This window comes from Ascaphus truei, chromosome 2, assembly GCF_040206685.1.
Source record: "Ascaphus truei isolate aAscTru1 chromosome 2, aAscTru1.hap1, whole genome shotgun sequence".
Taxonomy (NCBI): domain Eukaryota; kingdom Metazoa; phylum Chordata; class Amphibia; order Anura; family Ascaphidae; genus Ascaphus; species Ascaphus truei.
Window position 1 is genome coordinate 184,751,283 of NC_134484.1, and position 25,888 is coordinate 184,777,170.

The 25,888-nt window shown below is 47.0% G+C and overlaps 1 protein-coding gene across 4 annotated transcripts in view; it reads left to right on the forward strand.

Annotated features, from left to right (window-relative positions):
* RNF182 (ring finger protein 182) overlaps positions 1-25,888 on the forward strand; it is a 95,563-nt gene that overhangs the window by 57,841 nt on the left and 11,834 nt on the right. Inside the window, exon 1 of one of the 4 annotated variants that reach the window (XM_075585665.1) lies at positions 13,550-14,029. The exons of the other annotated variants lie outside the window; for them this stretch is intronic. The gene's annotated coding sequence lies outside the window, so the exon portion shown is untranslated. Of the gene's footprint in view, positions 1-13,549; positions 14,030-25,888 lie in introns of those variants that run through there. 4 annotated transcript variants of the gene reach the window in all.

Here is a 25,888-nt window from a genome sequence, read left to right on the forward strand (position 1 = left end):
GGGGCGGGGCCCTGAGATGCAGGAAGGAAGCACAGAGGGAAATCCCTTCTGCTGCAGGTGGGCGGGGGCCTGGGTCAGGGGGCGGGGCCCTGAGATGCAGGAAGGAAGCACAGAGGGAAATCCCTTCTGCTGCAGGTGGGCGGGGCCTGGGTCAGGGGGCGGGGCCCTGAGATACAGCAGAAAGTACAGGGGGAAATCCCTTCCTCTGCAGAGCCTCCATAGGTGGGCGGGGGCCTAGGTCAGGGGGCGGGCCTGTAGGTCAGGGGGCGGGGCATCAAGTTGAGCAGCATGGGGCTGGAGCTGTAGCCTGAGAGACAGACTGGGAAAGAAGGGTGAGAGGGAGGGACAGGGTTAAATCACAGGAGTAAAAACAGACATGAAAGGGAAAGGATACAGGAAGAAAGAGACACAAAGAGAAAATTAAGTACAAGAGAGAAATACATAAGAGGTAAAAGAAAGATGAGGGGGAGAAAGGAGAGAGACATGAGGAGGAGAAAAGGGAGAGGACATGAGGGGGAGTAAAGAGAGAGAAATGAGTGGGAAAAGAGAGGCATGAGGGGGAGAAAAAGGGAGAGAGATGAGATGGAAAAGAGAGACATGAGGGGGGGGGAAAGAGAGAGAGCGACATGAGGGGGAGAAAAGAGAGACACGAGGGGAACAAAGAGAGAGAGAGAGAGATGAGGGGGAGAAAAAGAGAGAGAGAGAATGAGGGGGGAAAAGAGAGACATGAGGGGGGGAAAAGAGAGAGCGACATGAGGGGGAGAAAAGAGAGACACGAGGGGGACAAATAGAGAGAGACATGAGGGGGAGAAAAAGAGAGAGAGACATGAGGGGGAGAGAAAAAGAGGGAGAGAGACATGAGGGGGGGGAAAATAGGGAGAGAGACATGAGGGGGAGAAAAGAGAGACAGACATGAGGGGGAGAAAAGAGAGAGACATGATAGGGGAAAAGAAAGAGAGAGACACGAGGAAAGAAAAGAGAGACATGAGGGGAGTAAAGAGAGAGAGACATGAGGGGGAGAAAAGAGAGAGACGTGGGGGTAGAGAAGAGAGAGACGTGGGGGTAGAAAAGAGAAAGAGACATGAGGGGGAGAAAAGAGAGAGAGAAATGAGGGGGGAAAGAGAGAGAGACATGAGGAGGAGAAAAGAGAGAGAGATATGAGGGAGAAAAGAGAGAGAGATGAGGGAGAAAAGAGAGAGACATGAAGGGAGAAAAATAAAGAGAGGGAGACATGAGGGGAGAAAAATAAAGAGAGGGAGACATGAGGGGAGAAAAATTAGTTAGACACTTGAGGGGGAGAAAAGAGAGAGACATGAGGGGAGAAAAGAGAGAGAGACATGAGGGGGGAAAGAGACATGAGGGGTAGAAGCAGAGAGAGACATGAGGGGAAGAAAAGAGAGACATGAAGGAGAGAAAAGAGAGACATGAAGGAGAGAAAAGAGAGACATGAGGGGGAGAAAAGAGAGACATGAGGGGGAGAAAAGAGAGACAGACATAGGGGAGAAAATAGAGACAAACATGAGGGGGAGAAAAGAGAGAGAGACATGAGGGGGAAAAGAGACATGAGGGGTAGAGAAGAGAGAGACGTGGGGGTAGAAAAGAGACACAGACACGAGGGGGGGAGAAAAGAGAGAGAGACATGAGGGGGGAAAGAGAGAGACATGAGGGGGAGAAAAGAGAGAGACATGAGGGAGAAAAGAGAGAGACATGAGGGGAGAAAAATAAAGAGAGAGAGAGAGACATGAGCGGAGAAAAATGAGTTAGACACTTGAGGGGAGAAAAGAGAGAGACATGAGGGGAGAAAAGAGAGAGACATGAGGGGGAAAAGAGAGAGACATGAGGGGAGAAAAGAGAGAGACATGAGGGGGAAAAGAGACATGAGGGGTAGAAAAGAGAGAGACACGAGGGGGAGAAAAGAGAGACAGACATAGTGGGAGAAAATAGAGACAAACATGAGGGGGAGAAAAGAGAGACATGAGGGGGAGAAAAGAGAGAGACATGAAGGGAGAAAAATAAAGAGAGGGAGACATGAGGGAGAAAAGAGAGAGACATGAAGGGAGGAAAAATAAAGAGAGGGAGACATGAGGGGAGAAAAATAAAGAGAGGGAGACATGAGGGGAGAAAAATAAAGAGAGGGAGACATGAGGGGAGAAAAATGAGTTAGACACTTGAGGGGGAGAAAAGAGAGAGACATGAGGGGAAAAAAAAGAGAGACATGAGGGGGAGAAAAGAGACATGAGGGGTAGAAAAGAGAGAGAGACATGAGAGGGAGAAAAGAGAGACATGAAGGAGAGAAAAGAGAGACATGAAGGAGAGAAAAGAGAGACATGAGGGGGAGAAAAGAGAGACAGACATGAGGGGGAGAAAAGAGAGACAGACATGAGGGGAGAAAATAGAGACAAACATGAGGGGGAGAAAAGATAGAGCGATATGTGGGGGAGAAAAGATAGAGCGACATGTGGGGGAGAAAAGAGAGAGAGACATGAGGGAGAAAAGAGAGACATGAGGGGAGAAAAATAAAGAGAGAGAGACATGAGCGGAGAAAAATGAGTTAGACACTTGAGGGGGAGAAAAGAGAGCGACATGTGGGGGAGAAAAGAAGAGAGAGACATGTGGGGGAGAAAAGAGAGACATGAGGAGAGAAAAGAGGGGGAAAGAGACATGAGGGGGAGAAGAGAGACGTGAGGGGGAGAAAATAGAGACAGAAATGAGGGGGAGAAAAGAGACATGAGGGGGGGGGAAGAGAGAGACATGAGGGGGAGAAAAGAGAGAGATGAGGGGGAGAAAAGAGAGACATGAGGGGGGGAAGAGAGAGAGACATGAGGGGAAAAGAGAGACAGACAGGGGGGGAAATAGTGACAACATGAGGGGGAGAAAAGAGACGAGGGGAGAGAGAGAGAGAGAGAGAGAGAGAGAGAGAGAGAGAGAGAGAGAGAGAGAGAGAGAGAGAGAGAGAGAGAGAGAGAGAGAGAGAGAGAGAGAGAGAGAGAGAGAGAGAGAGAGAGAGAGAAAGACATGAGGGGGAAAGGGGAAAGAAAAGAGAAAAAAATACTGAGAAAAGAAACCTCAGGTTGTAAGAGAGAGGATGACATGAAGGGGAAAATATATGGGGGTTAAATAAAGATAATGGCATGTGTGAGAAAAGAGGGAGGAAAAAAGACACGAGGGGGAAATAAGAAATACATGAGGGAGGGTAGAACAGAGAAAAAGAATGAGATGAGCAGTGTAAGAAGAGAAAGTCATGGTGGGGGTGAGAGAGAAAGTCATGGTGGGGGTGAGAGAGAAAGTCATGCTGGGGGTGGAGAGAGACATGCTGGGTGGGAGAAAGACATGCTGGAGGGGGAAAAAACATGCTGGGAGTGGAGAAAGACTGCTGGGGGTGGAGAGAGACATGCTGGGGGTGGAGGAGACATGCTGGGTGGGAGAAAGACATGCTGGAGGGGGAAAAAACATGCTGGGAGTGGAGAAAGACTGCTGGGGGTGGAGAGAGACATGCTGGGGGTGGAGGAGACATACTGGGGGTGGAGGTGACATACTGGGGGTGGAGAGAGACATGCTGGGGGTGGAGGAGACATGCTGGGGGTGGAGAGAGACATGCTGGGGGGGGAAATGACGTGCTGGGGGAGAGGAGAAAGACATGCTGGGGGGGAGAATGACGTGCTGGGGGAGAGGAGAAAGACATGCTGGGGGGAGAAAGACGTGCTGGAGGAGAGGAGAGAGACATGCTGTGGTGGGGGGATAGAGAAATGCAGGGGGAAAGAAGAGAAATACATGAGGGGAGAGAAACGAGACACAGAAGGGAAAAAGATGGAATGACATAACGGGTGTGAGAGAGATGATGATGATGAGGAAGGATGATGAGAGATGGGGAGGGATCAGGGAGAGGATGGGGGGAGGGATCAGGGAGAGGATGGGGGGAGGGAGAAAAAAATAGCAGTCAGTATTATCTTATATTACTATGCTGATTTATTTAAAGTGTATGGTGAATTTTACACAACTTTGGAGAAAAAAGCCCAATATTATTTGAGAAAAAAAAGCTATTGAATCTCATTGTGGATGGGTGCAGAGAGGTTCCTGTCATGGAACAAGTAAGCCAATTTCTGCTCTCTCTGACCCACCCCCCTGCCCCCCCCCCTCCTTCTTTGCAGCTTCTGCTTGTCAGCTCCTTAAGTTCAGCTGCATGTATTTGTTCCACACACACACACACTGTGCCTGTGTGATGTATCACTATGTTGCATTTTCTGCCTCTGTTCATCAGTTCTGTGATTTGCTATAGCAACCTCTGAGATCCTTCTCAGAAAGGGCTATTCTGCCCTCCCCCCTGCCTTGCTGACAGTTAGTTTGTCCCATCTCACTTCTAGTGTGACCCTTGCTCCTCACTTCCTTTTCCACCCAAGAACACAGTGAGTACAGACCTGCCTGCTACTACCCTGGCAAGACCTTTCTGTTTTACCGTAGTCTAACCTAACGCAAGCATTCAGATAGAGAAGCACCCTCTACTCACACTGCACCTACAAGTACCCCTTTGTTTTCTCCTTCTGCAATAAAGTTAAGAAAGACAATAAGGACTTGTTATGCTTTGGAAGAGGGAAGGCACAAGTTAAGCTAACTGGGATTATTCATACACCATACGTGACCCTGGTTCCAGTATAGTAAAAGAGAGACCGTGTGCTTTGGGGACACACACAGGAGCTGTCACTCACAGCCTTTATGGAGGCAAATAAATGGGGAAGGGGAAGCGGAGACCGCACTACCAAAGTGATACTAAACCACACTAATGTGAATGAAGGGGTGCTGAGGAAAAGTCAGAACAGAACACATACACTACCGACACACTTTATTGAAGTGTGGTCGGTACCGCAAGCCGGGAAATCTCCCGGCTTGCTAGTGGCCGCCCCTCGGCGGTCACGCGTCATCGGGAGCGTGCGCCCGCTGCACGCGTGTCCAGGGGCTCCCCGAGGGAGCCCTGGTGTCCCGCGATCGCGGGACAGCGGCAGGGGGTTCCGGGGGACCCGGCGGACCCGGCAGCGGTAGGGAGAGCGCCCCGATCGGAGGGCGCTCTTCCGCTGCTTCGGCGTGCGCCCGTCACACTCGGGCGCGCGCCAGGCTACTGCTGCGGCACAGAACGGGCAAATGCTCGAATAAACTGTGCCGCAGCAGTAAAGAGAAAGAATCCTCTAACAAGCACTCTTACTCCACTAATATATACAAAATAATAAATAGTTTATTTGAATGAATGAATGAAAGGAACAAAAACAAGTAAAACCTGATAGGTGCTGAGTGGCGCTACAAAATAACTGTACATAGATACATACAAACAGGAATCTGTATACCAGCCATCTATATATGGCCAAGTGTTTGTGTTTGTGTATTTTATCTCAGATGGCTGTTGGAGAGTAACATATATATCCCCCTCCGGAACCCACACTAATGCAGACGTCCTTCAAGTGTACAAAAAGGAAGTACTGTGTGGAAATTGGTAACATAATAGTACCATTCCCAAAACCCCAGATGTATATAGCCTTATGGTGGGTGGGACAGCTGTTTCGACCTTTTGGGTGTCATCAGCATGAGGCTGGTTATACTGGCTTTGCAATGTGAAGCTGTGATAGGTTATATTCTCATTGGAATGCATGGATCACAAATAATAGTAAGTATAATGGAAATAACTAATTACAGCAAAATACTGAGCATTATGGGGCCGATTCACTAAGCAGTGAGCTTTTGAGCCCGATTGGGAAATGTGTAATCCCACGATAAAAAATGAAGCCAGACGCGGGATTCGCTAAGAAGTGAAGCGCATTTGAGTAGGTGCGGGCAAAAACATGCCCGATCGCACAAGCTGTTTTGACCTCCCCTGCTATTGTGCTTAAAATTCTAAAGCGTGATAGCTGATAGGAAAAAAAACAGCCTGTAAGAGCTACAGGCGATCGCTGAACCCCAGTGGTTTCAGCCTCGGGACCCCCTACTTCATGAGATACAGGCCCCGTTATGGAGTGCCGGTATCCCCCGTGCTTTTAAAACTCCTGCGTCACATGACCGTAGGGGTTCCCCGAGGCTGAAACCAATGCCGTTCAGCTCAAGAGACACCCTGCTCATGTACACTAGTATCAAAACACACATATCAATAAAAAAATAATTACCGTAGTGGCTAGCCACTATGGTGATAACGCTGCATTAATGTAATTTTTATTCATTGTGTACGGGAGCGGGAGGACTCCCGAAATGAACCGCATTGATTTCAGCCTCGGGGACCCCCTTCTTCCCAAGTTACAGGCCCAGATATGGGGTGCCAGTATCTCCTCCGTTATTTAAATGTCCCGCGTCATGTGACGCAGACGCTTTAAAAAAGGTGGCAACACTGCATCCGATACCCCATACGGGGGTCTATAACTTGGGAAGCAGGGGGTCCCTGAGCCAGAAATCAAAGCGGTTCAGCTAAGTCAATGATGTGGTAAGGCCCAATAGCAGCTTTATTGGGGACAATTGCCACCAATAAACCTTGCAATATGTGCTACCCACCCCCTGTGCTCCGAACAACCCCTGTACCCCCTAGGATACATTAAAAAAAAATTAAAGCATAGGAATGTGTGGTCCCCGTGGGTGTCTGGGGGCCCTCGGGAGGTCCCTGCAGGTGTCCAGGGTTCCCCACTGGCCTGTGGTGCCAATCCTGTGCTTAAAAAAAACCAGACACAGTACAGTAATGGGCAAAATTACTATTATTCAGATAATAGTGTGAACCATTTGCATTCAAATGTGACGTCACAGGCCTATAAAAGCATGTGCAGCCTCATTTTACGGCAAGAAGCTGTCGATAGGATTACAAGGGTGTGCCGGATAAAGATGGATGAAGGTGAAGAAGATGAAGATGAAGATACAGAAGAAGATAGAAGACCCCAAAAGAACCAAATTTGGATTACAATTTACAGATGAAGAAAAAGAAAGAAGAAAAGGACTTTGGATTTTTTTTACCTGTGGACCGTTGCTGTTTGGGATCGTGGATTGGTTCGAGAGCTTGTGGTGACCACGGGAATCAGAGGATGAAGACTTCTAAAGGTTATAAATAGTTTATTTCTGGCTTTTGATTGGTGTTTGCTTTTTAATGTTGGATTATTTTTGGACTTTTGATTTTGAATGATGCAGTTTATTTAGATATTTATTTTATTTATTCATGGTTTTGTTTCTGTGTTTCAATTGTTTATTCTGGTCTTTATTTTGGATTTGATTAATTGATTGGTGATAATTTTGTTCTGTTTACTTCTTTATTTGTGTTTATTTTGAGATTGTTTTGATTGCATTGGATCTTGTTTGTGATTGTTTTTTTTTTTTTGGTTGACCATTGACTGGCATAGTGTTAACTCATGCCCATATTAAATGGGCATGATGTACCCACTGTGCCATTCAATTGTTTGATTGGCATTAGTAATAGGTTCATTTTGCAATGTAATGTTGTTTTATTTGGGCCTGTTTTTTTTTATTCCTTCACCATTTCTTGCTATCGTGGTAAATCAGGCCCATATTACATGAGCATGATGTACCCACTGTACCAATAAATGGGTGAAGGGTGGGGGTAGTTGCCTGGGGAGGGTGGTTAGGCCTCCTGGGTGGGTAGTGGGAGAGGGTGGGTTAATTCCTTAATTACTATAGTGGTTACTAACCGCTAAGGTGATTAAGGGGTTAGGGGACATTAGATTGTATTTTTGATTGTACTGTACAGTTTGTGGCAACGGAGGACATGGACGGTGATGAGGATGAGGACGGCCTTCATCATGGCAGCCTGGCAGGGGTGAGTGCAAGTTTTATTTATTTTATTTCTGCAGCTTACTGTTTTATTTTAAATGGGCAAAAGCACTATTATCCATATCTGGATAATAGTAATTTTGACCATTAATATACTGTATGTGTTAGGGGGGAGGGGGGTGTATTTATTTTAAAGTATTGCCTGTTATGTTTTTTTGGCCACACGATTGGTACCGCAGGCCAGTGGGGACCCCAAGACATCCGCGGGGATCACCAGAGGGCCTCGGACTCCCGCGGGGATCACCTGAGGGCCCTGGTCTCCAGAGGGCCCCGGACTCAAGTGGGGATCACCTGGGGTTACCCGCCGGCCTGTTGTATTAATTGTGTGGTGAAAAAAACATAAACAATGATTTTATTCATGGCTCCATTTCTTTTGCGCCAGCCTTTAGCTGGTGCAAAAATCTGGCGTGCTGTTAAAGTACGATTCACTTATAACTGCTTAGTGAATTGCGCTTACCGCCACGTTTGCCGTTTGTTGCCTGATCGGACATATTTTTTTTTTTTTGGCTGAAAAAATTACTTTTACGCCCAATAAAGCACTGTTATCAGTGAATCGCGCAGCAGGCAGTATCGGTCTTAAAAGCCATGTATCGTACATAAAAGCAGTTATCATTGCTTAGTGAATCGACCCCTGTCTCTAATAAAGTGCACAAGCACAATATGCACAATCTACAGGAAATATTAAATGATCCTACATAATTACATTAACCTCCAGTGTGACCCTCTACCTAACTGTGTCTACCAATATACAGAGATAAAGATAAATTAATCGTTTAATTATGGACAAAATGGTGTGAGCAACATAGGAAACATAAACTTATCAGCACCGGCATTGTCTATATTGTCTCTTGAAAGTGTCCTGTCCTTATAACATTAAAGCAAACACTAAATCAATAGTAATTTAGATATCAAGTCATAAAATGAAGTATTGTTGTTTTTTTCTCATGTGTTACGGCTGCTGTTGTTGCTGCTACCAAGAGCTTTGACTTAAAGCTGCAGACCAAGCAATATCCTACGTGTTTTTTTTTAATAAGTCAGTTTTGTACTATGAGAATATACTTGTAGCATTTTTTTTAAACAACTCTGAATTACATTTTTAATGTATTACAATGTAAAAAGCCTTTTTGTATTTCTATAGCAACCATTTACAAAGTCACAGATACTGAGTCAATACTCCTCTGCAGTCATTTAGCGAACCCCCAAGCCCAATCTTCGACCATCGATCACAGGAGAACGGATCGATCAGCAACTCAGCTAATGACTTATCATTGTGTGGATTGTATTGATGCACATACACAAGGAGAAAAAACCCGGCATCTTGGACTTCTGCTTCAAGTCAAATAGATGCAATAGTTGGTAATAACATTTGCTGTGGAAGGTTTAAGTTTGGTGACCAGTGGGTATATATGTATTTCCATATATTAAGTTCTACAATGTTAATGGGTTAGTCTTATCTTGCCTATGTATGTAGTGGCCATTATATACATCAGCATGGGTATGAGATAAAAGTCTGTGCAATTTTTTGGTAGAATGCCATTATCACCAGGTATCATATTTAACTGATTAATATGTGTATAAGTAATTTGGTACTAGCTAGTAACTTTTATGTTCATTTGCATTAGATGCTTTAACAATATCTCAGAAGTGACTGCCTTTTAAAAAAAAAAAAAGGCCCCTTATCACTGCTACTGCTGTGAATGCAACATTGTCCTTCCAGGTTAAAAAAAAACTTTTGCTCCATTTCGAGGTGCAAATATGGTCAGTTTGAGTCGGCGTCCCCATTCGAGTCCTGTGGTTTTCTGCGGCTGCTATGAAATGACAAATGCTAAGAAATTGCTGCTGAGGAAAAACCACATTGATACAGTTTCCTCCAAAATAATCTAATTTCAATAAACAATTTATTTAATTGAGTTAACACTGTTCTATTTGGAAAGTTCGTTTTCGCCTTGATGCATTCATTTCATCCAGCGATTGATTGATGTTGCTTTCACGAAATGTGACCTGAATATTGATCGTGACCAATTATTAAATCAGATCTAAAGCGTTGTGCTACATATCAAATAGGAGGGAAAGATCAAACAAATGCGGCTGAAATACCAGCGTTTCTCTCCCTTTTTCTTGTATTTTTCCTATTGCTGCATTGTATTTATAGCTGGTACTGTCCTGTTGCATACTTCTAGGCCTTAAGGGGCAGAGGCAGAATGAAGTATTGAACATGTCAATTTGATTTAAAGATTTATAGGTATACAATCACGTTTTCATTTTGATATTCAGGGCCATATTTACTAAGCAGTGCTATTCCAAACGATCCCCTCCAGCACCGGGAAACACCTCAGTGCTCAATCACCTCAATAGGCTGTAAAGTGTCTTCTGGCGCCAGTTGGTGTCGTATGGAATAGAACAGCTTGATAAATTACATTTCTTGGTAATTGGATTATTGAACTAGGAAACATTTCTTAGAGTGGAACCAAGCCCTTGTTGTAAGAAATAACGATATTAATAACTATTGCACACAGCATTTGTGTGAAATAAAAATGGCTACCAATGGTATAATTGGTAAAGATAGCAGTCATTCTCCTACTTCCCTTGGTCAGAGGCAGATTACTGTATGTTACCAGCGGCCATTGTTTGTCCTCTAAGGACCAAGAGTTAAATGTACAGTAAATGGGAGGTTTCCAGTGGATGTTTTCGTTGCAGGACAAACCCTAGTTCAGGTACGTAAAAAAAGAGACGTATATCAAGCAGAGTGTAAAGCTTCTTTAACACTCACCGTTAAATTGCAGAGCATTAAAAGGAATAAGCATTTGCATCAATCCAGAGAAATAGGAGCTGATGGCTCCCCAGGGAGCTTTTTTTCAATAATTTGTAACTTCAGTTGAAAACCCTCCAGTTTAGTCATTAGATGTGGAGCTAATTGTACGAGCTAGTTCTTCCAGCTGTAACAGGTACATTTACAGTAGTAGTTCATTACCTCAATGTTGAAGCAATTGTGTAAGCAGCAATAAAGGTTCAGTCATCATATTAATTCGAGCTGAAACAAGTTTCCATTTGTGTTGAAATGTTTTGAATCTTCTTGATTGCTTTGGCACAGCATCATTGTTGCTTGGAATCTCACAACTAATTTACTGTGTTCCTGGTGTCATTGAATTTGAAGAATACGTCTTAATGACATTATTTGTATGATTAGAAAAGTGAGTGGATGATTTGGCATTCAGTGCTCGGTTGTCAAGACTGCATGATGGAGAGGTAGCCCATTTTAAGTACCTTCAGATAATTTAGATGTTTTTTCAAACTAAATTCCAGTGTTGGTTTGATAGTGTTCACATTACCAAATTAATATTTAATTTATAATCAATGCCAAATATCTTAGAGCAGTGTGTAGAAGAATGATACAATATGCCATGTGTGAGAGAGCAGGAATGTTTAGATGGTGCTGTTTAAACTCATTTTCTTGGAGATCATTAATGAGTTACTCTTCTTGCAGAAAGGGAACTTACTACAGAACTCGATCCATGGAAGGCCTGTAATTAAAGCATGATGAAAGTGCTATTGAATTGTCAGCAGTTATGTGAAGAGTCCAAATGAATTAGTATGGGGTACTTCTAGATGATTTTGCTGTTGCAGTACTACTGTATATACTGTATATCCTTACAAGTGAGTCAACTTCCCTATAGTCACAACGTTTATATGTTGTAAACAGTTACTATTTATTGTTGAGCTACTCTTAATGAGTTAACTTCCATCTTGTTGGGGTGTAGATTGAACAGCCACGAAGAAAGATATAGTAAAGTAGCCAATATCCTAGTTTAACCGGTAACCTTATGATTTTTCTTAGCCTCAACCCTTTGCAATTTAAATTTCAGTCTTTTCTGCAGAGGGCCAACTGCTTTGAGATAGGAAATGCTGAGAACATTATAAATTAAATGTTGATGTCCGTTTCAGTCAGTGTTCTTCAGTGTTAGACTGTGGAATCTTGTCACTTGTATGTCAACAAGTGGAATCTTTCTTGTGTCTCTCAGCATTACACATGCAACAAGAGGAAATGCACGTATTTTGACCTCCCAGTGTGTATTTCTGCACACCGTATTGGCCCAAATACAGTGCTATGTTTTTTCTTAAAAATGTCCTTCTGAAAACTGTGCTCATATTATATGCGCAGCCTAACACCATTTATTTTCCTGTAGAACACATTCAAAACTTTAGGGTCGTATCATGTGCGAGGCCGTATTATATTCGGGCCTATACGGTATATGGGATCAGAGCATCTCTGTATCCATATGTTAGCGGTAGAGCGGCACACGCATTCATGCCTCCAATTCTTTTCTTTATTGGTGAGCTCTCAAGGCTACATTCTGCCATTCTAGAATACACATAGGTGAGAAAAAAGGCAGTGCGCTGCCTGAAAAAACAGGAGGAGGCTCACGGAAGCAAAAAGGTCTTTATTCCTTAAAAAAGATCAAACAAAGTCCCCCATCGCCACAGTAGGTATCCCACCTACGCGTTTCGAGCTGGATGCCCTTTATCAAGAATATACATAGACCTGGCATGACCAGACTGTGGTATTTTGTGAATGATGAACTGGCTTTTCTGTCCCAGACGAAATGAGGACATCTTCGAAAGACAGAATGCCGACTGCTATACTCACAGACAGGTCTATTTTTGATCAAACATACTCTCTGAGAGAGTAATTCAGTGGTAATGTCATTGCCTTTCAAACTAGTGAACCAGGGTTGGAATCCCACAGTCGGCTCCTTGTGACCTTTTGCAAATCACTTAGATTGTGAGCTCTATGGGGCAGGGTCCTGTGCCTGCACAATTCCATGTACATTGCTACATTCACTGCACTGCTATCCAAGAATTAAAATACATTTTTCAGGTACTCACATACACATTAGTGTTTTAGGAATACAGTATGCAAACACAATATGAATGGGGTGACAGGTTTTATATTCCTTTCTCTCTAGCCCACTGTGGTTAGGGGCCTAAGGGGTAAATTCTATAAAGGCTAAAGTTGTGTAACATTTGAGATCTTGTTGTCCGCATACTGATATCTGAATAGTTCAATGAAGCTCATGTTTTGTGTATTTAGTTACCCTGTGCAATACTCGTTGTTTCAATGCCCCTGTGTGAAAAAAAATCTTAAAACAACCAATGAAGATAAAGCACAGTACCATGGAAAGATAGTGACTGGGCCACATGACAGCAGTGACGGTTCCGGCAAGGATAGATGTTAATGGTAGCTAGGACCTTTGTTTGAAGGGAATCAATTGTGATGAGGCAGAGGGCTAGTGGGCGTTAACATGAGAATTATAAAACAGGAAGCTTGTTTAGGATGGTCAGCCAGTTTAGTTAGAAACTTGTGTAGTAAATGTAGTGAGTTTGTGTGCTAGTAACTAGCACACAAACTCACTACATTTACTACACAAGTTTCTAACTAAAATGGCTGACCACCCTAAACAAGCTTCCTGTTTTATAATTCTCTATAGCTTCCTGTTTTAATAATAATAATAATAATCTTTCTAATTCCCCAGGTAAAATCCTATCCTCCTTTGCTGCCTCGCTGGACTATCTGCACTACCCTCCCTGTTCATAGTGAACAAAGATAAGGGCCAACACTGCCACTAACTAACAGCTAGTTAGTAGCAGTGTAGGCCCTTATTTTTTTCCACTATGAGCAGGGAGGGTAGTGCAGATAGTCCAGCGAGGCAGCAAAGGAGGATAGGATTTTACCTGGAGAATTAGAAAGATTATTATTATTATTATTATGGAGCAGGCATTAAAGGAAGGGAAGTGCCCAGGGAGAAATGCCACAGGCCGTCTATGGGTCAGATCTAGAGCATTAACTAGGAGGGATGCAGGAGCCCTTGAACTGGCTGGCTCCACCAACAAAAGGGTGCCTTATGCACAAGGTCAGTGGGGGACTGCATCAGTAGCAGGCCGCAGCCAGAGTTGTGCCACTGGGGAGCTGTGGTGTCGGAATGGAGGAGCAAAGAATAACAAGAGGAAGTTGGGAGAGTGCACATGCTGAGTGCACGGGAGACGTATGGTGGCCCAGTGGTGCCCTGTGGCACTAGAGAGCAGAAGGAAGCCAATTGGAGCACTAGGAGAGCTGATGCTTCTGAAGATGAGATGGAGTTGGAAGATTACAGGCAGAGCCGGCCAGAGACTTTTGGAGCTTCAGGAGAGCACACAGAAGGAGTAAGGAGACACCTGACAGAAGAGTTGAGTTGTGAGTATAATGCATCTAGTGCTACAAATAGAGAAAATAGTGTAGTTAATTTAGTTGTGCGTGCAGAGCACGACAGAGATGGGGGGAATATGGGGTTGTTAGTTTGGAGTGTTAAAGGCCTTAGGGTCAATGACTGGCACTAATGATTAAAAGTTGGGGTTTTTTTTGTGTTATGTGAGCTGGCATGGTTATGTTTAATAAATGCTTTGGCCATTTCCATCCAAATAAAGTGTCTATGCCTTATTGAGAATTTGGATGAAACAGCTATTTTTATATATAAGGAATCTAGCAGTCATGACTGTACTATATCCAAATATAAATGTAACTAATTATATTGGAGAAATTCCAGGGGGTGTATAATGCATATAAATTTATCCTGTTCTATTTTAAAGAGGTTAATTTAAAAAAAAAATATTGACTGTTCTGTTTTATTGACTGTTTCTATTTTGGCAAACAATGAAGTGGCAGCTATTTTTTAAAAATAAGAGATAATGAATTGAGACGTCCTGTTCCTCACTGGGACACAGTGAATGTTCTATTATGTTCTATTCTTTGCTCAGTGATCACATTAGGGTGTGATTGACTGAAATAACGCTCTATTATGTATTCAAGATTCAGCCATGTCCCTCCGAAATATGGGGATAATGTTAACCTGTCAACTCTATTTCATATCAAATGCTTGTGCAATATTTATGTCTCTACTTCCCACTTGCCTAAATGAATGGGTAATTTAACAGTGAGTTATTAGTGAAGGCCCGGCATCTAAGCTTTATCATTAGAACAGAAGAGCCACTTACTCGGCCACACTTGGATAAATGACAATTGAATTAGATTACATAAGCACTGCAGCTCGTCCTCATTCCTACAGTGGGTTGGTGATGGCGGCCCTCACCATTACATACTTGGAAGAGCTCTGCACATCAAAGTGGCCTACAAAAAAACATTTTTTTGATTAACAAAAACATTACATTTATCAATTTTGGATTATCTACAATGGGGAACTCTTGTAATGCTCACAATAATAAAGAGACTCTCTTTATTATTGCATTGTTGTACAAGTCTGTTGGATTGACTTGCTGTATGTCCTTTTGGCTGCCATCCTAATCACTGACTTACTAGTCACTGTAGGATTCAGATATTGTTTTGGATTATTAACCATTATTTGGCATTTTTCACTGTAGTCACAATTCAATCTTTATTATTTTGTGCACTATAATCACTATCGGTACATTAGGCACCGACACCTTATTGATTTTGATATATTAGGTAGAGCACTTAGTTTATATTAATAGTAGTAGAATTTGTTAATGCTAACAATAAGGCACAGATACTGTACACACTCCTCTGTTAAGTCACTTAATGTGGTTTTAACCTGTACTAAGCCATGTTTTCGCCTGTAAAATGTATAGCATTAACTATACTGGACGTTAGTTATTCTGGAGGCCAGGGTCATGAATGGGATGATTAGCCCAGATAGTTTCAACTCAGCCCTCTTTTCAAAGCACAACAAGTTCTGTTTCTTTTCTTTACTTTATTTGGGGAAAGTAGCATAAAAGACAGGCACTTGTGAAGAGATGTTGGTGTTTAAATAGTGTCTCTCTGTGGGTGCCTTGTAGTTAAGGACAGGTGAAAAGGGTAATCCTACCACTACAGCAGTTACAGCAGGGTACTCACTCATCCAGAGGTGATGGTGGAAAAGGAAGTCCCAATGTATTATGGGTAGCAAGATAGCCTGGGGACAGACCATCTGTGGGCAGAGCAGAGGGGGAGAAAGCAGACTAGCTTATTTGAGAGAAAGGCTGGGGCTGCTATAGCAACTCACTCAAATGTCTAAGGGAGCCATAACATGTAGCAATAATGTTGCATTTTCTCACAGCAAGCTGCTGGGACAGGGGAAAATGACAGGCGACTGAACAAGGGAGAAATGAATCCCATAACTAAAGGGGAAGACAGAGGAATATAGAATCTAGTTCCAGGACACTCCCCGTCTGGTATCTGGAGATACCACTATTCTAGGTATATGTGGAACATATGTGCAATATAACATAACATAACAATGCAAAATTCATGTCCACATAACGATGGGATACCGGCCGGTACCACCAGCTTGAAGTCCTTTGCCATCTCGGTAAGGTAGGTGAATGCGCAGCTCTAGGTTAGCTTGATGCACCACAATGTCTCTCAGAGTCCACAGAACTGGTAGTCAGTTCTTCCTTGTTATAGTCCGATTTGGGCATTAGGAGGATAGTCTCTGTGATAGGTCTTAAAAAGGTTTTAACGATCCCATTCTCGGTCACCCGAACTTCCACTTTGCGGACCCTTTCATCTTCGCTTGGGATGGTTTTGATAATAAGTCCCATGGGCCATTCGTTTCTTGTCACCTGTTTGTCTTTCAACAGAACCACATCTCCTACTTGGATATCTGGTTTAACCGTTTGTCATTTATGGCGTTCTTGGAGTGTCACCAGATACTCGCGTCTCCAGCGATCCCAAAATGTGTTGGCCAAGCGCTGCACCTGTCTCCACTGTCGTTTGTACATATCCTTAGAGTTGACACCTTTGACTGGGGGGGGATGTTCCCTACTTTCTGGGTTAGCAGCATTGCTGGTGTCAAAATAATTGGCGATTCTGGATCTGTTGACACTGGAATCAAAGGCCTAGCATTAATTATCGCTGATATTTCGGCCATAAATGTGGTTAACACTTCGTGGGTGAGTCGAGTTAAATCGTTTTTCAGCATCATAGAGTCCAAGATACGCCGGACCACCCCGATCATGCGTTCCCATGCTCCGCCCATGTGAGAGGAGTGAGGAGGGTTGAATGTCCATGTACACTCTTGGTCACGCAGGTATCTTTGGATACTGTTGTCTCTATTATCTTTAGTGTTTATTTGTAATTCCTTACATGCTCCAACAAAATTGGTGTCGCAATCGGAGCGTATTTGTTTAACTGGTCCTCTGACTGCAAAGAATCTTCTGAGGGCATTTATGAAGCATCCATAGATTCTATAATCTCGATGTGTATAGCTCGCGTACTCATGCAGGTGAAGAGTACCGCCCATCGTTTACTGTTTGCTAGCCCGCCTCTAGTTCTACGTGAGATGACCATCCACGGCCCAAATACATCGAGTTCTACATAGGTAAAGGGGGTTCTTTAATAAGTCTGTTGATCGGTAAATCTGCCATCCTTTGGTCTTGGCTTTTGCCTCGCAGCATTCGGCTCCTAACACATTTGTGGAGATTACTGGCCACGTACCTTTTCATGCCAACGACCCAAATGCCCGCCGCCCTAATAGCGCCTTCGGTGAAGTGTCGTCCCTGATGCATGACTTGTTCGTGATAGTAGCGCACCAACAAAGTAGCGATGTGATGCCGGCCAGGGATGATAAGAGGATTGCTTTCCTCCCTGCACAGTTGGGACTTGTTGAGACGGCCTCCTACTCTCATGAGGCCGTCATCGTCGATGAAGGGATTCAACTTCCAAAGTGTGCTGTTTTTTGGAAACACTATTCCCTCCACGAATGCAATTGATCTCTTCCGCATACGTTTCTCTCTGAACATGGCTGAGAACAGTTTCCTTAGCCCTTGTGACTTCCTCCACGGTGCGCAACTCTTTGCAGATGTGCCAGCCGTGGCAGCCGGTAGTTTTACCATCTGGTGTCTGGCGGAAGGAGGAGGCTATATGCCTGAGATGGGCTACTGCTCGCAGAAGGGCTGTCCACCTTGAGAAGCGATGGAATCGATGTGATTCGAATGCGTTTCTGTGCAATACATTGGTGAGTAACACGGATACTTGTGGGGGCCTTATCTCCGTATCCTTCTCGGGATCTACGAGTTCAAAGTCGCCAACTGGGGTTGGTGGCGTTTCCGCGGGCTGCGCAAGAAACATTGGTCCTGTGAGCCACGACGTGTTCTGCAGTTGAGATGCGGGTACTGATCTGGTGGCGTGATCTGTGGGCACGTGGTGCCATTGTTCTGGTTGGGTTGACATCCTGATTCTTTCTACACGGTTAGCCACGTATAAGTAGAATCTCCTTTTCTTGTTGTATATGTATCCCAGTACCACCTTGCTATCTGTGTAGAATCTGACGGCATCTGGTTTGCTGTCCATCTCGTTCTCGATGAGCTCCGCCAGTTCTACCGCTAACACTGCACCACATAGCTCGAGTCTGGGTATAGTATGGTCAGGTTGTGGCGCCAGCTTAGCTTTGCCAAGGATGAACCTGATGTGGTTACTTCCATCCACGTCCGTGGTTTTTAGGTAGGCCACCGCTGCTATAGCTTTTGTGGAGGCATCTGAGAATACGCAAAGTTCTTTGCTGTGTGCGGTGGGGAGAGATATAGGTGAGCTTGTTTTTCCACGTGAGGGTGGAGAGACTTCTCCCGGCTAGGAAGCCATAGCTGCTGCTGCTCTGGTCCCCCAGTCCTGCGAGGAGCTTTGCTGCTGGGACCAGCTGGGACCCCAACCCAGGGTAAAGATAAAGATACAGATTGCTGCGAGGCAGATAAGACTTTATTATTATGCTCAGTGCTTGACAAATCACCCAAAAATCTACTCGCCGAACCAAAAAATCTACTCGCCACCTAGTCCCGCCTCTAATCCCACCCCCGCCCCCAACCCCGCCTCTAATCCCGCCCCCAGTCCCTCATTTTTAAAAAAACAAATTCCTAGTAAGAACATTCGTTTTTGACATTAGTTTATTTATTGTATTACATTATACTACAATTAGTCGTGTGTGTGTGTGTGTGTGTGTGTGTGTGTGTGTGTGTGTGTGTGTGTGTGTGTGTGTGTGTGTGTGTGTGTGTGTGTGTGTGTGTGTGTGTGTGTGTGTGTGTGTGTGTGTGTCTGTGTGTGTGTGTGTGTATAAATGTCGAATCTAGAATAAAAAGCCAGAATATTTAAAGCAGCAATCCCGCCTGGGATCTTACCTGATCCGCAGTCCCTCAATGTCCAGGTACCCTCATTCCGGCAATGTTATACATTGGAGGGGATGTGTTCCCTACCTGTCTTCTGAGTTAGGGGAGGGGGGGGGAGTTCCGATGTCTTCAGTGTGAAGCTTGAGTCAGATCTGGAAGTAAGCAGTATAGGTTATTTCAGTGTAGTATAGAGCAGTTAAGATATATAGGGTAAATAAGATATCCAGATCCCGAGTGTGAGAGAGTGTGGGGGAGAGAGAGAGTGTGGGGGAGAGAGAGAGAGTGTGGGGGAGAGAGAGAGAGTGGGGGAGAGAGAGAGAGTGGGGGAGAGAGAGAGAGAGAGTGGAGGAGAGAGAGAGAGAGAGTGGGGGAGAGAGAGAGAGAGTGGGGGAGAGAGAGAGAGAGAAAGAGAGAGTGGGGGAGAGAGAGAGAGAGAAAGAGAGAGTGGGGGAGAGAGAGAGAAAGAGAGAGTGGGGGAGAGAGAGAGAGAGAGTGGGGGGGAGAGAGAGAGAGAGAGAGTGGGGGAGAGAGAGAGTGGGGGAGAGAGAGAGAGAGTGGGAGAGAGAGAGAGAGTGGGAGAGAGAGAGAGAGAGAGAGAGAGTGGGAGAGAGAGAGTGGGAGAGAGAGAGAGTGGGAGAGAGAGAGAGTGGGAGAGAGAGAGTGGGAGAGAGAGAGAGAGAGAGTAGGAGAGAGAGAGTGGGAGAGAGAGAGAGTGGGAGAGAGAGAGAGAGAGAGAGTGGGAGAGAGAGAGAGTGGGGGAGAGAGAGAGAGAGTGGGGGAGAGAGAGAGTGGGGGAGAGAGAGAGTGGGAGAGAGAGAGAGAGAGTGGGAGAGAGAGAGTGGGAGAGAGAGTGGGAGAGAGAGAGAGAGAGTGGGAGAGAGAGAGTGGGGGAGAGAGAGAGAGTGGGGGAGAGAGAGAGTGGGGGAGAGAGAGAGTGGGAGAGAGAGTGGGAGAGAGTGGGAGAGAGAGAGAGAGTGAGAGAGGGAGTGGGAGAGAGAAAGAGAGGGTGGGAGAGAGAGACAGATAGAGAGACAGAGACGGATAGAGAGAGACAGAGAGACGGATAAAGAGAGACAGAGAGACGGATAGAGAGAGACAGAGAGACGGAGAGAGAGAGACTAAGGCTGGGGCCATAGAGGGGTGAGCAGTTCGGAACCGCGCTGACGCTGAGGCTCGCCTGCTGAAATCTGCGCGATTTCATGCCCATGCAGGCGAGCCAGCGGGCGCGATCGGGAGACGGGGGGAGACTGACGGAGGCGGGGCAGTGACGTCGCTGGGCCAATCCCCCGCGACGCACCGACGTCAACGTCATGGCGCCGTGACGTTGACGCTGCTCCGCGCTGATTGGATGTTTTCAGCCGACAGTGCTCTGAAAAACAGTTTTGCTGTCGGCTGAAAAATCCAGCGCCTCAGCACGCCTGCGGACGCTCGCGTGAGCCCCCTCTCAAGGCATCCTCATTGAGGATGCAGGGGCTCAGAACGGAGCGTCCGCACGGCTCAGCGTGGCCTGTCCTTCTATGGACTCGGCCAGAGAGACAGATAGAGAAAGACAGATAGAGAGAGCCAGAGAGAGAGAGACATAGAAAAAGAGAGAGACACAGAAAAAGAGAGACACACAGAAAAAGAGAGACACACAGAAAAAGAGAGACACACAGAAAAAGAGAGACACACAGAAAAAGAGAGACACACAGAAAAAGAGACACACAGAAAAAGAGACACACAGAAAAAGAGACACACAGAAAAAGAGAGACACAGAAAAAGAGAGACAGAGAGAGAGAATGTGAGACAAAGACAGAGAGAGTGCGAGGGCGAGAATGCGAGGGCGAGGGCGACACAGGGAGAAGGCGAGGGCGACACAGGGAGAGGGTGACACTCACAGACACACACACTCACAGACACGCAGAGACACACTCACGCAGAGACACACTCACGCAGAGACACACTCACGCAGAGACACACTCACGCAGAGACACACTCATGCAGAGACACTCAGAGACACACACTCACTCAGGCACACACACAGGCACACTCAGACACACTCACTCAGACACACACACACGCAGAGACACACGCAGAGACACACACGCAGAGACACACTCACGCAGAGACACACTCACGCAGAGACACACTCAGAGACACACTCACTCAGAGACACACTCACTCAGAGACACACTCACTCAGAGACACACTCACTCAGACACACACACACAGGCACACACACACAGGCACACTCACTCACGCAGAGACACACACGCAGAGACACTCAGAGACACACTCACTCAAAGACACACTCACTCAGAACACTCACTCAGAACACTCAGAGACACACACTCGCTCTGACACACACACACACACACACACACACACAGGCACACTCACAGACACACTCACTCACAGACACTCACTCACAGACACTCACTCTGTCACTCACACACACACTCACCGGGTCGCACGCGGCAGCAGGCCCCTCCGCACGGCAGCAGGCCCCTCCTTAAGGCAGCAGGCCCCTCCGCACGGCAGCAGGCCCCTCCGCACGGCAGCAGGCCCCTCCTTAAGGCAGCAGGCCCCTCCGCACGGCAGCAGGCCCCTCCTTAAGGCAGCAGGCCCCTCCGCACGGCAGCAGGCCCCTCCTTAAGGCAGCAGGCCCCTCCGCACGGCAGCAGGCCCCTCCTTAAGGCAGCAGGCCCCTCCGCACGGCAGCAGGCCCCTCCTTAAGGCAGCAGGCCCCTCCCCCCCCGAAGCACGCTCCCCGAACACCAAGCGGGGATCGGGGGCATGTGATTAGGGGGAGATCATGCGCAGGAGGCGCGCATGGGGGAAGCTGGGTTGGCGCTTCCCCCTCCGTCCCACGTGGGTTGCGCGCGGGGCTTGCTTTGGGCTTCCCCCTCCGTCCCACGTGGGTTGCGCGCGGGGCTTGCTTTGGGCTTCCCCCTCCGTCCCACGTGGGGAGCGAGGGGGGGGGTGAGGGTGCGGGGGATTCTGGGTTGCTGGGGGGGGCAGGCAGCGGGCCCACAGGCAGCACAGAGGGCAGGACACCCTGCTTGCCCTGTGCATGCGCGCCGGGACCAAGGAAATCGCCGCCATTTTTTTTTTAACTTTTTTTTAAAATGTAATGAACAGGCACCCGGCCGGGCTCCCCCTGACTCACGGGAGGAGATCAGGAGGGGGAGGAGATCAGGGGAAGGAGCTCTTCCCCGCGTTAACCCAATCAGGGAGGGAGATTATTTATTTATTAAAAAAAAAAAAACTATTTGGCAGGAGCAGGGGAATTCATAGAGCTGCAGCACGGCTCGCCAGCGGCCTAAATCCACTCGCAACGGGCGAATGGTTATCATTATTTGTCGAGCACTGATTATGCTTATTGGTTATCCTTTGTGTAGCATATGTTTTGGGCATGACCAGATTAGCTGGCTGTCCTGTTAGGGAAACTAACTCACTTCTTGAGCCCTTACTAACGGGAACAGGCTTTATTTTCTAGAAAGTAGTTTTTTAATGGGACAGTGCACCCGTACTTTATTTTGGTTGTGGCTAATAAACCACTAAGTTGAACGTTTCCCCTCGTGTCTAGCGTCTTACTGACCCCGCCGCGAGGCCGCCCTGCCACAGTAGTTACGGTTGTCTTCTCGCACAAGGAAGCAGTGGAACATCTGTTGAATGTCTGCTGTTATGGCGATTGGCTCCTTGCGGAAGCGGATCAACACTCCCAGAAGACTGTTCGTCAGATCCGGCCCGGTGAGGAGAACATCGTTTAGGGAGACTCCCTGATGCTGAGCACTGGAGTCGAATACCACTCGAATTTGGGCAGGTTTCTGGAGGGGGTACATGCCAAACGACGGGCGGTACCAGCATTATTCGCCTTCTCTCAGTGGGGGCGCCGACTCTGCATGGCCGCTGTGGAAGATTTTCTGCATGAAGGCCACAAAGTGTTCCTTGGTGTCCGGTTTCCTTTGTAGGTTACGGCGAAGCGAGCCTAGACATGGCGTGGTCTCTGTTGTTTGGGAGGCGTCTTCTTGGCGAGCGGAAAGGCAGTGGGGCCACCCAACTGCCTAATTTGTCCTTGAAGAGCTCCTTATCCATTAACCTCAAGAATTCTTTATCTTCCATTGATGGCGCCGGTTTGTCGTCGTCCTTTGTTGTCTGGAACACTGTACTCCCTAGGTCATTGGGGTATTTTCCTGCCACAAGCGCGTCTCCATAGTTCCTTTTGGTCTCGAGCTTCTCGTGGACCTGGAAGGGGTTCGGACAGGGTTTGAAGTGGGATGTGCGACCGTTCTCCAACAAGTTTGTTCGTAGGGCGTCTACGTTGTCAGGTCCTCGTATCCTGTCTATGCATACTTCTCCCACTACCACCCATCCTAGATCGAGCCTTTGAGCGCTTGGGCCGTTGTGGTCCCCGTTTCGCTGTTCGCGGATCTTGTGTGCTTTCATGATGTCCCTGGAAAAGTAGCAGCATGATCTGGGCGCCTACGTCTAGTGGTGGGATACGATCGGCAATAGCTTTTAGATGGGGATGGTGTCGCGCCACGTCTGGTGTGGGGCTCTCGCTCCTATCTTCTGCCATGTGATTGCACTCGATGAGTGTGGGAAGGGGCATGTTCACTTTGGCGTCTATTGAGCATATGGTGTAGCCATTCACTCTTCTCCCTGTAGTCTCCATTCGCCCTGCGCACGTTCTGAGAGTGTAAGGAGAAGCGCTGTCTTGTATGTTAAACATGTCGAAGAATTCTGACCTGACCAGTGATCGGTTGCTCTGGTCGTCGATGATTGCATACATTCTTTTAGCTCTTTGGGGTTGTCCCTCTGGGTGCACTGCTACCAGACATATTTTAGAGCAAGATCTACCGTCGCTTCCTTCTCCACATACCTCTGTGCATTTGGACGCTACCGACGTCGTAGGGGGTGTGTCGCCCACTTCTTCCTCCCCGCCCTGCTTTGTCGAAGCGTTAGGGGCTTTGCTTGATTTGGGATTCATAGCTTCCGGGTGTAAAGCGGCTATGTGCCTGTCGCTATCGCACTCTGTGCATTTCATAGCTTCTTTGCAGTCCTTGAACAAATGAGTTTTGGAAGCACAACATTTGAAACAAGCTCCCCATTCCCTGAGTAAATTCTTTCGCTCCTCTATGGGTTTCATCCTGGATCCGATACACTTGTTAAGCGGATGCGGTCTTTTGTGTATAGGGAATTCTTTGTTAAGGTCCCTTGGAGTCTTGTCCCTGACCGAGAACTTGTCCCTGACCGCCTGGCCGGGACTCGCCTGGGTCATAGGGGGTACGTCTGTCCTATGGACCGAGATGTGTGTTCTGGTGTCCTTGTACCTTGCTGCTGACCTTTTATTCCTTGGGTGGCTGGCACTGGATGTGGTCTGCGCCCCTAAGATGAAGCTGGGGTCGTTCCTCGTCCTTGCTGCTTCGCGAATGAAGCTCAAGAAAACTGAGAATGGGGGGGTAGGCGACTTGCTTCTCCCTTTAGTATCTGGAGCCTTGTGAGATCCATCTTTCTTGGAGGTTGTAGGGTAGCTTCTCCAGGATGGGTCTCACTCCACGAGCTGAGTCCAAGACGTTGAGACCTGTTAAGGAATGGTCTTTCCTTGCAAACTCCAGCTCTTGCAGCAGGTCCCCGAGCTCTCGTAACTTCGAGTAATCTTTAGTTGTGATCTTGGGGAAGCTGTCGACTCATTTGAAGAGCGAATCCTCGACTGCTTCGGGGCTACCATAGCACTCTTCTAGCCTTTCCCACACTAGGTCAAGACCTACTTGGGGTTGGTTCGCGTTTGCTGCCCGAAGTCTCTTCGCGTGCTCCCTGGATTCGTTCCCCAGGAACTTGAATAGCAGGTTGAGTTCTTCCCTTGCTGAGAAGTCCAAGCTGTTGATTGCGTCTTTGAACATGAACTTTCACGTCTGGTAGTTCTCAGGGCGGTCGTCGAAGCTGATGAGTCCTGTTTGCACCAGGTCACGCCGCATCATGTACTTGGCTATGTCTGTCAGGCCTGAGGCATCGGCGTGTTGGTGGCGTTCTGAGGTAGTTGCTGGGAGGGTCCGTGCGGTCGCCTCTTCCTTGGCGTGGATGCGTGGTGGCTGCTGGTCGGTGTGATGGGCTGTGTTCTCCCGTGTGGGTGTACCTTGATTGTGAGCCGTTTGTAGTGCATCCGTGTGCGCGCTGGCGTGTGGATCACTGTTGCGGCTGTGGCTATCCCAGGCAGCATGTACCATTGACGGAGCAGCGTCTTCTCCTCGTGGACCTAGCAAGTCTTCGGTGTATGTAGAGTCACTCCCTCCGTGTTGAGATGGTGCGCTGGTATTTACACTGAAGAGGCTCCCTACGTAGTCTTCAGTGCGTTGGGCTGGATCCTCTGAGGCTATCCGTCTGTACGGTTGCTCCCCGACGTCCTGTTTCGCGGCTGCTTCTAGGACTTTAGCTTGGGCTATGGCGGCGGCGGCTTCCTTCTCTTGATTAAGATTAAGATTGATTAAGCCTCTAGTTCCGCATCAAATTCGGCTTTCCTACGCGTAGTGGCTGCGGCAGTAGCGGACGTGGCAGCGGTAGAAGTGGCGGCATTAGCGGCAGCAGTGGCGGCGGCGGCATTAGCGGCGGCTGTCTGTTCCTCCTCTTCTATGCGCGCTCTTCCTGCTCTTATGGCTGCCTCTCTGCGACTATATTCAGCCCTGGCACGTGCGGCCTCTGCGGTGGCTCGCGCCTTGGTAGCGTTTGTGCTTGCGCTGGATGCGTTAGATTGCGCTGATCTTGCTGACCTTGATGAGTGCCTGGATGTGTTTGAGCGCTGCGATGCGGTCTCCAGGAGGAGCTCTTTTCTCTCGCTTTGGGCATCTGCGATGGCGGTTCGCACGCGACTGTCACGTGTCAAGTCAATATTGTGCTGTAAGTCCCTTTCTTGCAGGCTTTCACCGGTGTTAGCCCTGGCCAAGTAAGTGACGTATGCCTCTGA